Here is a 10,390-nt window from a genome sequence, read left to right on the forward strand (position 1 = left end):
TTATGGTGTTAGGAGCCAGAATGATGTGTGGTTTGGAGGGCACTAACTTTGAGGGAGAATGAGCACTAACTTTGAGGGAACTTTATGGGGTTGAGGTATTAGAAACATTGTCTCTCTCTTGATCTGGTGGTAACTGCAGAGGTCTGCAAGAATATGAAAACTCACAAAATCCACTTAAAGAGGAGTGCACTTTATGGTATGTGCAATGTAGGCATAATAATGTAGTTATGGATGTATAATACCTCAACAACAGCAAAATTTATCCCTAAAATTAAAAAACAAAAACCAAAATACACATTTTGGCTTCTGTGGTGGCTCAGTGGTAAAGAATCCTCCTGCCAATCCAGGAGACACAGGTTTGATCCCTGATCTGGGCAGATTCCACATGCCAGCGAGCAATTCAGCCCATGCACCACAGCTGCTGAGCCTGTGATCTAGAGCCTGCCAGACATAACTATTGTGCCCTCACACTCTATAGCCTGTGCTTCACAACAAGAGAAGCCACTGCAATGAGAAGCCCGCATTCTGCAGCTAGAGAGTAGCCCCCACTCACCACAACTAGAGAAAAGCCCGCACAGCAATGAAGGCCCAAATTAAATTAAAATTAAATAAATAAGTTAACTAATTTCCTAAAAAAAAAGTTGAGGTAAATTTTTCTTTTACAATTTTGCATATTGGTTTGCTTTCTATGAAGCAATGATTCTCTGTGGTACTTGTGGTTCTCTGGCATGAGGACTCAGCTCCTGAAATAGTCCTTTAATCACAAACATCTAAGTTGTCTTTTTGGAAATTGGCTGTTAGCTCACTTGCGCTGTGCACAGGCAACAGACTCTACACTTTCAATCCACTGGAATGCGCTGACATTTCTATGGAATCGATTTTGGTATATGTTACACGCGTGTTGAAAAGAAAGTGTATTTTGGGACTTCCCTGGTGGTCCAGTGGTTAAGAATCCTCCTTGCAATGCAGAGGACACAGGTTCAATCCCTAGTCAGGGAACTAAGATCCCAAATGCAGTAGAACTAAGCCCACACTCCTCAACTACTGGGCCAGCTCACCACAACTAGAGAGTCCACGTGCTGCAAGGAAAGATCCTACATGCCACAACTAAGAGCCAACGCAGCCAGATAAATAAATAAAAGTGTATTCTAGGAGAAGGCAATGGCAACCCACTCCAATACTCTTGCCTGGAAAATCCCACGGACGGAGGAGCCTGGTAGGCTGCAGTCCATGGGGTCGCTGAGAGTCGGACACGACTGAGCGACTTTGCTTTCACTTTTCACTTGCAAGTATTGGAGAAGGAAATGGCAACCCACTCCAGTGTTCTTGCCTGGAGAATCCCAGGGATGGCGGAGCCTGGTGGGCTGCCGTCTATGGGGTCGCACAGAGTCGGACATGACTGAAGCGACTTAGCAGCAGCAGTGTAACATTAGATAGGCTCTTGGGGACTTCCCCAGTGTTTAAGACTCTGAGCTTCCACTGCAGGGGGTGTGGGTTTGATCCCTGATCTGGGAACTAGAATGCCATATCCCACATGGTGCACAAAAACAAGACCCCCCAATAAACGGCTCTTAAAAACCTAAAAAAAAAAAAAAAAAAAGTGTATTCTGTGGTTGTTTGGCTTTTCCATGTTATTCTGAATTTTTTCTCTGCCCGATCTATCAATTATTAAAAGAAGCATGTTAAAATATCTGAATACAGACTGGAAGAAAATATAAATGAAACCAGATTGGCAAATACACACACACACGTAATGACTTCAGCTTTGTGTATGTCTCATTGCAACTCCATCATGTTTTGCTTTATAAAGCTTGAGGCCATGATATTAGATATATACAAACTTAGAATTTTTTTACTTCTGGATAAATATTGAGGCTTTTCACATTCACAAAATTCTCCCTATATATATTTTTAAGTTTTTCATTTGTTATGTACTGACTTTTGGCTTCCAAGTGCTGTTGTCCTGATACTGATGCAGCTACACTTTCTTTCAGGTGGTACTTGCACAGCACCCCTTTTTCACCCTTTCACTTTCAACCTCTCCATATCCTACGCTTGAAATGTGTTCCTATAGGTAGAGTACAATTTAATGTTCTTTTGTCATTCTGACACCCTGTGTCTTTTAATTAGAATCTTTATGTCTATTTACTTTTTTTGACCTAAACTTTTCCTTTTGAGATAACATGTTGCAACACTGGAGTGCAACGTCCCACCCAGGATATTAACATTGATACAATCTAACCATCTTGCGCAGATTGCCCTGGTTTCAGCTGGACTCCTGTGTGAGCGTGTGTTTATCTGTATGTGTGGGTGTCTAGTTCTATGCAATTTTATTACCTGTGTAGGTTCATGCATCCACCACCACAGTCAGGACCCTGAACAGCTCCTCGCCACACAATCTCTTCCATCATCTTTTATAACCACACTCACGTCTCTTCCCACCCCACCCCCGCCCCAACGCAACACTTCCAATCCCCTTGCCTGTCCTTAATCTCTGGCAACCACAATCTGTCCTCCATTTCTATAATTTAGTCATGACAAGAATGTTATATAAATGGAATCAAACAGTAAGTAAGCTTTTGGGATCAGCTTTTTCCCCCCACTCAGCACACTTCTCTGGATTCTGGTTGCCCTGTGAATCAATAGTTCATTACTCTTTTTGAAAATTAATTAATTAATTTATTTGACTGCACTGGGTCTTAGTTGCCCCACCTGTGATCTTTGATCTTTTAGTTTCGGCATGAGTTTTTTTTTTTTTTAGTCGCAGCATGTGGGATTTAGCTCCCTGTCCAGGGACTGAAACCTGTTCCCCACTCCTGCATTAGGGGTGTGGAGTCTTTGCCACTGGACCACTGTGGAAGTCTCAGTTGATTCCTTTTATTCCTGAGTTGTATTCCTTGGTATGTTTAACCACTCACCCACTGAAGGATATCTGTGTTAGTTTTGGGGCTTCCCAGGTGGTTAAAAATCTTCCTTGTAATGTAGAAGACACAGGTTCGATCCCTGGGATGGGAAGATCCCCTGCAGAAAAGAATGGCCACCCACTCTAGTATTCTTGCTGGGAGAATCCCATGGACAGAGAAGCCTGGAGGGCTTACAGTCTATAGGGTTGCAAAGAGTTGGATATAACTGAAGCAACTTAGCACCCACACACATATGCTTAAGCGCACCTATCATAAATTGTGAAAGTGAAAGTTGCTCAGTCGTGTCCGACTCTTTGCAACCCTTTGGACTATACAGTCCATGGAATTCTCCAGGCCAGAATACTGGAGTGGGTAGCCATTCCCTTCTCCAGGGGATCTTCCCAACCCAGGGATCGAACCCAGGTCTCCCACACTGCAGGCGGATTCTTTACCATCTGAGCCACCAGGGAAAAGTGGCAAAATGAAAAAATGCCATTTGCAGCAACATGGATGGGCCTAGAGATGATCATACTAAGTGAAGTCAGTCAGACAGAAAAAGACAAGTATCATAGGATATCATTCATATGTGGAATCTAAAAAAAATGATACAAATGAACTTATTTACAAAGCAGAAACAGACTTACAAACATAGAAAACACATTTGTGGTTACCAAAGGGGAAAGGGGTGGGAGAAGTAATTTAGGAGCTGGGGATTAGTCGATACAAATTACTGTGTATAAAATAGACTCCACGTGGCTCAGGGAAACTCTGAGCTTGCACTCTAGAGCCCATGCCCTGCAGCAAGAGGGGCCATCTCAGTGAGAAGCGTGTGCACCGCAAGTATAGGGCAGTCCGCGTGTAGCGATGAAGACCCCCCAAAATTTTGTTAAAAAATAAAGAAAACCTTTAGCTCAATGCCTGGTCCATAATAAGTGTTCAGTGAATGGCTGAACACAATTTTTGTAAGAAGCCAGCTCTGCAGGCATTTTCATCACCCTTACCTTCGGGGCTACCTCAACATCTTGAGAAAGTGGTATCTCTTCTTTCACCATACATTTTGCATAAATATGAAATTGAGCAAGAGGGGAAAAAAAACAAGTGATGGTATGTTGACCTCTAGCAAACTTGAAGTTCAGCATTTTCAGCCAAGTCATCATTTGAGCACTTGCGTCTAGAATGAAACAAAGAAATATTACTACATTGAGATTTCCTCTCCAAGTAAAGCTTTTTAAATCCAGTTTTCTATTACTCAATTTTTAAAATCAACATGTTATGCAAGAATTAAAACCATCATGTTCATGTATGCCAGAAACCAATATAATAATGTAAAGCAATTATCCTTCCATTAAAAATAAATAAATTTTTTAAAAAAGAATAAAAATTAAACAGATTGTTCTAATCACAGCAGATAGAAAAGCAATCTTTTCAGAGACAGCCCTCAATAGGTGATTCTTCTGTATTTTTAATTTTAAGTTTAATTTTATTAATTTACTTTTAAATGCTTATTTTTATTTATTTGACTGCTCCAGGTCTCAGCTACAGTGTGTGGGATCTAGTTCCCTAACCAGGGATCAAACCTGGGCCCCCAGCATTGGGAGCGTGGAGTCTTAGCCACTTGACCACCAGGGAAGTATCCTATTCTTCTGTTTAAATAGTGTATTAGTCAGCATTCTATCCAGAAACAGAACCAGTAGGGGAGACACGGATAAGAATTTTTTAATGATATATTTATTTATTTTTGGCTGCGCTGGGTCTTCGCTGCTGCACGGGCTTTCTCTAGTTGCACTGAGCGGGGGCCGCTCTCCATTGCAGTGTACGGGCTTCTTGTTGCAGTGGCTCCTCTTTTTGTGGAGCACAGGCTCAAGGTGTGTGGCTCAGTAGTTGTGGCACATGGGCTTAGTTGCCCCACATCTTTGTGGGATCTTCCCTGACTAGGGATCGAACCTGTGTCCCCTGCATTGGCAGGTGGATTCTTAACCACTGGAGCACCCGGAAAGTCCCGAGCTGTTTTAGATGTATTGCCTTGTTTGGGTATGGCGATCGGGATCACAGAGCAAATGAGGGGAAGGGATGGGGCCTGAAGTCAAGCTCATTAGCTGCTCTTCCATGTGAATGACCTGCATGGAAAAACTAATTGTTGGAATATGCACTGGGGTGTTGGGCCATCCTGGGTTTGCAATGAGGAATTGAGATCGTTAAAGGAAAGATTCCTGTTTGAGGGATGTGCCTTTATCCCGAGCACTAACCAGCACTTGTGCCCAGTGGTGTCAGAGAAGACACCAAACCTCAACTAAAGGAACTAGAAAACCTCTGGAAAGTAGCTCATGAAACCTCAGAGCACCTGTCTTGCTTTGTGAACCTGAAAAGTTGCTCCACGTCCATCCCACACCAGGACCAGATGGTGCTGGCCTGGTTCTGACCCTGTATTAGTTATCTATTGTTGTCTAACAAATGACCCCAAAGTTTATTCACTTAAAATAATAAACATTTATTATCTCCTTCTCTGGGTCAGAAATTTGGGAGTGGCTTGGCTGAGTGGTTGTTGCCCAGAGTCACTGTTTTAAATATAGGTTTTATTATTATTTAGGTCTGGCAAGGCCAACAGATCAACAGGCATCTTCCATCGAAGAGATAGTTTCTCACAGATCCCAAGAGAACGGGGCATTTTGGGGTAGGGGTAGGGGGTGTCCACCCAAGGATGCACCAGGGGTGGTCAGGAGGCAGAGGGAGATGGGAAACTTCGGGCAGAGCCTCCACTGTGGCTTCCACAGAAAGAAACACCCAAGGCAGGGTAAGCAGGCCAAGGATTGGTGAGTTTGGATCATTGCAGTGGGCTCTGGAGCACAGGGGCCAGCCCTGATTGTCTGGTACCTGGCCCTGGGGTGACTATGGCAGGTATACGGCCAGGGTATAAGAGCCCATTGAGGAAGGTGGGACATGGGCTCTGAATTGGTTGGTTTGCATCTGAAAGGCACACTGTCAGGCCAGTTGTTTACCATCGCTTTTGTTGCTGTTCAGTTGCTAAGTCGTGTCTGACTCTTTGCGACCCCATGGACTACAGCAGGCCAGGTTCCTCTGTCCTCCACTATCACCCAGAGTTTAGTTGAATTCACGTCCATTGAGTCAGTGATACTATCTAACCATCTCACCTTCTGCTGCCCTCTTTCCTTTTGCCTTCAATCTTTCCCGGCATCAGGGTCTTTTCCAATGAGAATTAGTTAACCCTGCAGGGTCAGTCGGGCCCTAGAAGTCAGAGCATCAGAATATAGAAAATCAGACTTCCCTGGTGGTCCAGCGGCTAACACTCCACACTCCCAATGCAGGGGGCCACGGTTTGATCCCTAGTCAGGGAGCTGGATCCCACATGCCACAGCTAAGACCCAGCAAAGCCAAAAAAAAAAACAAAACAGAAACTAAAACACGTGGTTAACACAGTTTCTCATGAGGTTTCAGTCAACATTGCAGCTGGGGCTGCAGCCATCCGAGGCTCAACTGGGGCTGGAGGAGACCCTCCAGATGGCTTGCTCACATGGGTGGTGACTTCGTGCTGCCTTGGCAGGAAGCCTCCGCTCCTTGTCACCTGAACCTCTCCCCAGGGCTGCTTGAGTGTCTTCATGGTTGGCTGGCAACCTGGGAGAGGGAGCCAGGAGCAAGCCACAGACCTTCTAGACCTAGTCCCGGACAACCTGCACCATCTCTCCCATACCTGTGAGCTGGAAATAAGTCACTAAGTCCAGCCACACCCAAGGGGCAGGAGATTGATACCAAATTCTGACGGGAAAAATGGATCTGTGGACATATTTGAAAATTGTCACAGTCTCTTTCAGCTGAAATCACAGAAGCTCATCTCCAAAAAACAAGCATGTATGAGGTCACAGGAACAAATCAGAGGAAGGACATAGCCTCTGGGGGACTGGAATCATGGCTGAAAACTCTGTCTCACACAAACACATCCATACACACACACACACACACACACACGGGCTCAGCTCTCTCAGCTATAACCAACTCCACAGTCTGCTCTGAAGTCACCCCCTCACTGACTCTTTTTGTGCAGGGGCTGTGCTGGGCCTTCACTGCGGCGGGCAGGCTCAGAAGTTGGGGTGCACAGGCTTAGTTGCCCAGTGGCATTTGGGATCTTAGTTCCCTGACCAGGGACTGAACCCGTGTCGCCTGCATTGCAAGGCAGATTCTTAACCCCTGGACCACCAGGGAAGTCCCCTCACAGACTTTTGCGAAGAAAAGAAAGCTCTGGTTGCAGAGGAAGCTCTTGGTGCCTGGCCAGCACTGCCCGGGCTGGGTCAGGGGAGGACTCGGATGGGCCCAGCTCCCTTCCAGGGCTCAGCCCTTGGACCACACTGTGCCCGGGCCTAGAGCTTGGTGACTCGCTGGGCTTGGGTCACATGTGTCTGGAGGGCAGAGCCTGGTACCAGCAGGAGACGGTGAGGGCTGGCAGTCAGAGGAAGAGAAGCCCACAGACATTACCAGGTTAGAGCTGAGCAACCGAGCCAGCCGTGCATCTCAGTCTCCCGGGGCCTGATTTATGAGCCCAGTTCCCAGTTGCCTTATTTTTGGCATAAGAGGAAAAAGCCACTGCTTCAAACTCTCAAAATGGTAACTTTCCACTCTCATTGTTGTTTACTCACTAGGTAGTGTCCGACTCTTTGCGACCCCACAGACTGTAGCCTACCAGGCTCCTCTGTCCATGGGATTTTCCAGGCAAGAATACTGGAGCCGGTTGCTATTTCCTCCTCCAGGGGATTTTCCTGACCCAGGAATGGAACCCACGTCTCCTGCGTTGGCAGGCGGGTTCTTGACCACTGAGCCACCAACTTTCCCCAGATGTGGCCTAATCAGTAGGTTTAGCTGGAGACTTAAACATACAGCCCCAATCTTTGAGAAACCACCATTTTCTCAAGGTTGACACACTTTTGAGCCAGAACCCAGCTGGGGATCAGCCAATGGGTGAACTAAAAGCCTTCGTTTTATTTTCTTCCCTAGATGCTTCTCTTAAGATCAAGGCTCAGGCAAGTAAGTTGGAGGCACAGTAACCAGAGCTCTTAGGATCCTGGGCTATTTTTCTGACTTTGTGGAAAATCCCATCTGGAGATGTATAGGCTCCCCACCCCCACCCTGGTGGAAAGTCTTCCAAGAGGAAGATTTGGAGTTCAAGTTTTGCTGCCAAAAGCACTTCCTGGACAAACACTCAACAGTTCTTGGGGATAAACGTCTCCGCAGGGTCATGAGAGGAGCCTCCCAGCTGTTCGTGCTCACCCTGGTTTCATCTCCACATGTTTGCAGAGCTGGTTTCCAGCCTCTCAGCCATGAAAGCAAACCGCAAAGCAGGCCAGCGATTCAACGTGACCTGTACTCTGGCTTCTAAAATTCCTGTGGCTCCCTCTTGATTGCGATTAGGATATTTAACATTTCACTAACGTTAACATTGCAAATAACCACTCCGTTGAAGACTAGATTCTTCACCTGCTCTGCACGTTTGAGAGCATTTTCTGGGGCTCTTTGGGAAAGAATGTAGGCTAGGCCGTCAGTCTGCCTGGGTGCAAATTCCAGCTCTGACCTCAGTTTTCTCATCTGTAAAATGGAAGTTTTAAGAGCCACCAAGTGTCTGGCACACAGAAGGTGCTTGATAAATACTGTGGCCTTTTGTGATGTCAGAAGAGGAAACAGGCCCAGAGAGGGTATACACCTGGGGAAAGGCAGCCAGGGGTTCCAACCTCCAGGGCTGGGAAGAGAGTCTTCAGGTGGCTCACCAAGTGGGCTCAGGGGGAGTGGGCTGGAGGTGGGGAATGGAGCCCAAGCTAGAGCCATCCGGGACCTTGACAGAGCCGGGAGAAGGTGGTACAGGGCAGAGGCGAGCCTGGGAAGGACTCAGCTAACGTTCCCGCAGTTTCTGGAGTGGTGGCCAAGCAAGGCCCGTAGGCTGAGACCTGGACTCAAGGCCCCATAGCAGGCTGCACTTCTACCTCTGAGGTCTGGGGTGACTCCCTGAACCCCTCACCCCCAACCTCCCTGGGCTAATACCACAGGGAGGGAGACTCTCGAGTCCCAGAGCTGCCACCGAAGGGCAAACCCTCGCAGGAACTGGGATCAACCCCTTTATTCCACCTCTTCTGACCCAACTGCAGCTGGTTGAGGACTGACTGGGAGCGCCCACAAGGACTGGCGTTTTGAGTCCGTAACCACTTGTCCCTCCTCCCCAGCTGGAGAGCAAATCCAATCAACAGGCTTTAAATGTTCCAGTTCTCCCCACCCCATGTATTCTTCCCTGCAACTCTTTATTTAATTTTGGTTGTGCTGAGTCTTCGTTGCTCCACACGGACTTTCTCTAATTGTCGAGGGTGGGGTCTACACCGCACTGCAGTGCACAGGCTTATCACTGCCGTGGCTTCTCTTGTTGCAGAGCACGGACTCTAGGTGTGCGGACATCAGTAGTTATGGCAGAGAGGCATAGCTACTCCTCAGAATGTGGAGTCTTCCCGGACCAGGGATCGAACCCTTGTCCCCTTCATTCGTAGATGAATTCTTGTCCACTGTGCCACCAGGGAAGTTTCTGATCCAGCCTTTAAACTGGAACCAGTTCCACTTCCACCTCGACCCTGAAAGGCTGGAAGCCCAACCTGTTAGGGCTCCTGTCTCCATATAATTGAGTGGGGAAGGGGTCACCAGAGTTACCAGCTCGCAGGGCACCTGGTGACTGCAGTCACCCTGGACCAGGATATAGAAAATAGTGGTTCAAGCTGGGAGAGTTGTTACAAGCACAGGCTCTGGGAGCAGAGAGCCCAGGTTGTGGCATGTCTTAAAGGAGGTTATGGGTTTCCCTGGTGGCTCAGATGGTAAAGAATCTGCCTGAAATGCAAGAGACCTGGGTTCACTCCCTGGTTTCAAAAGATCCTCTGGAAAAGGAAATGGCAACCCACTCCGGTATTCTTGCCTGGAGAATCCCATGGACAGGGGAGCCTGGCAGGCTAGTCCATGGGGTTGCAAAGAGTTGGACATGACTTAGTGACTAAACCACAACCACCACAGGTATTGATGTTTTCGAATTGTGGTGCTGGAGAAGACTCTTGAGAGTCCCTCAGACAGCAAGGAGATCAAACCAGTCAATCCTAAAGGAAATCAAGCCTGAATATTCATTGGAGGGATTGATGCTGGAGCTGAAGCTCCAATACTTTGGCCACCTGATGAAAAGAATCAACTCACTGAAAAAGATCCTGATGCTGGGAAAGATTGAGGGTGGGAGAAGGGGGTGACAGAGGATGAGATGGTTGGATGGCATCACCGACTCAGTGGACATGAGTTTGGGCCAACTGGGAGATGGTGAAGGTCAGGGAAGCCTGGCGTGCTGCAGTCCATGGGGTCGCAAAGAGTCGGACACAACTGAGCAACAACAAAGACTGAGCAACAACAAAGGTGAGTCAGCAGCACCTCCCCTGGGGCCAGGGAAGACGGAAATGAACTTGATCCGGTCT

This window comes from Giraffa tippelskirchi, chromosome 10 (genome assembly GCF_054371585.1).
Source record: "Giraffa tippelskirchi isolate mGirTip1 chromosome 10, T2T-mGirTip1v1.2.pri, whole genome shotgun sequence".
Lineage (NCBI taxonomy): Eukaryota > Metazoa > Chordata > Mammalia > Artiodactyla > Giraffidae > Giraffa > Giraffa tippelskirchi.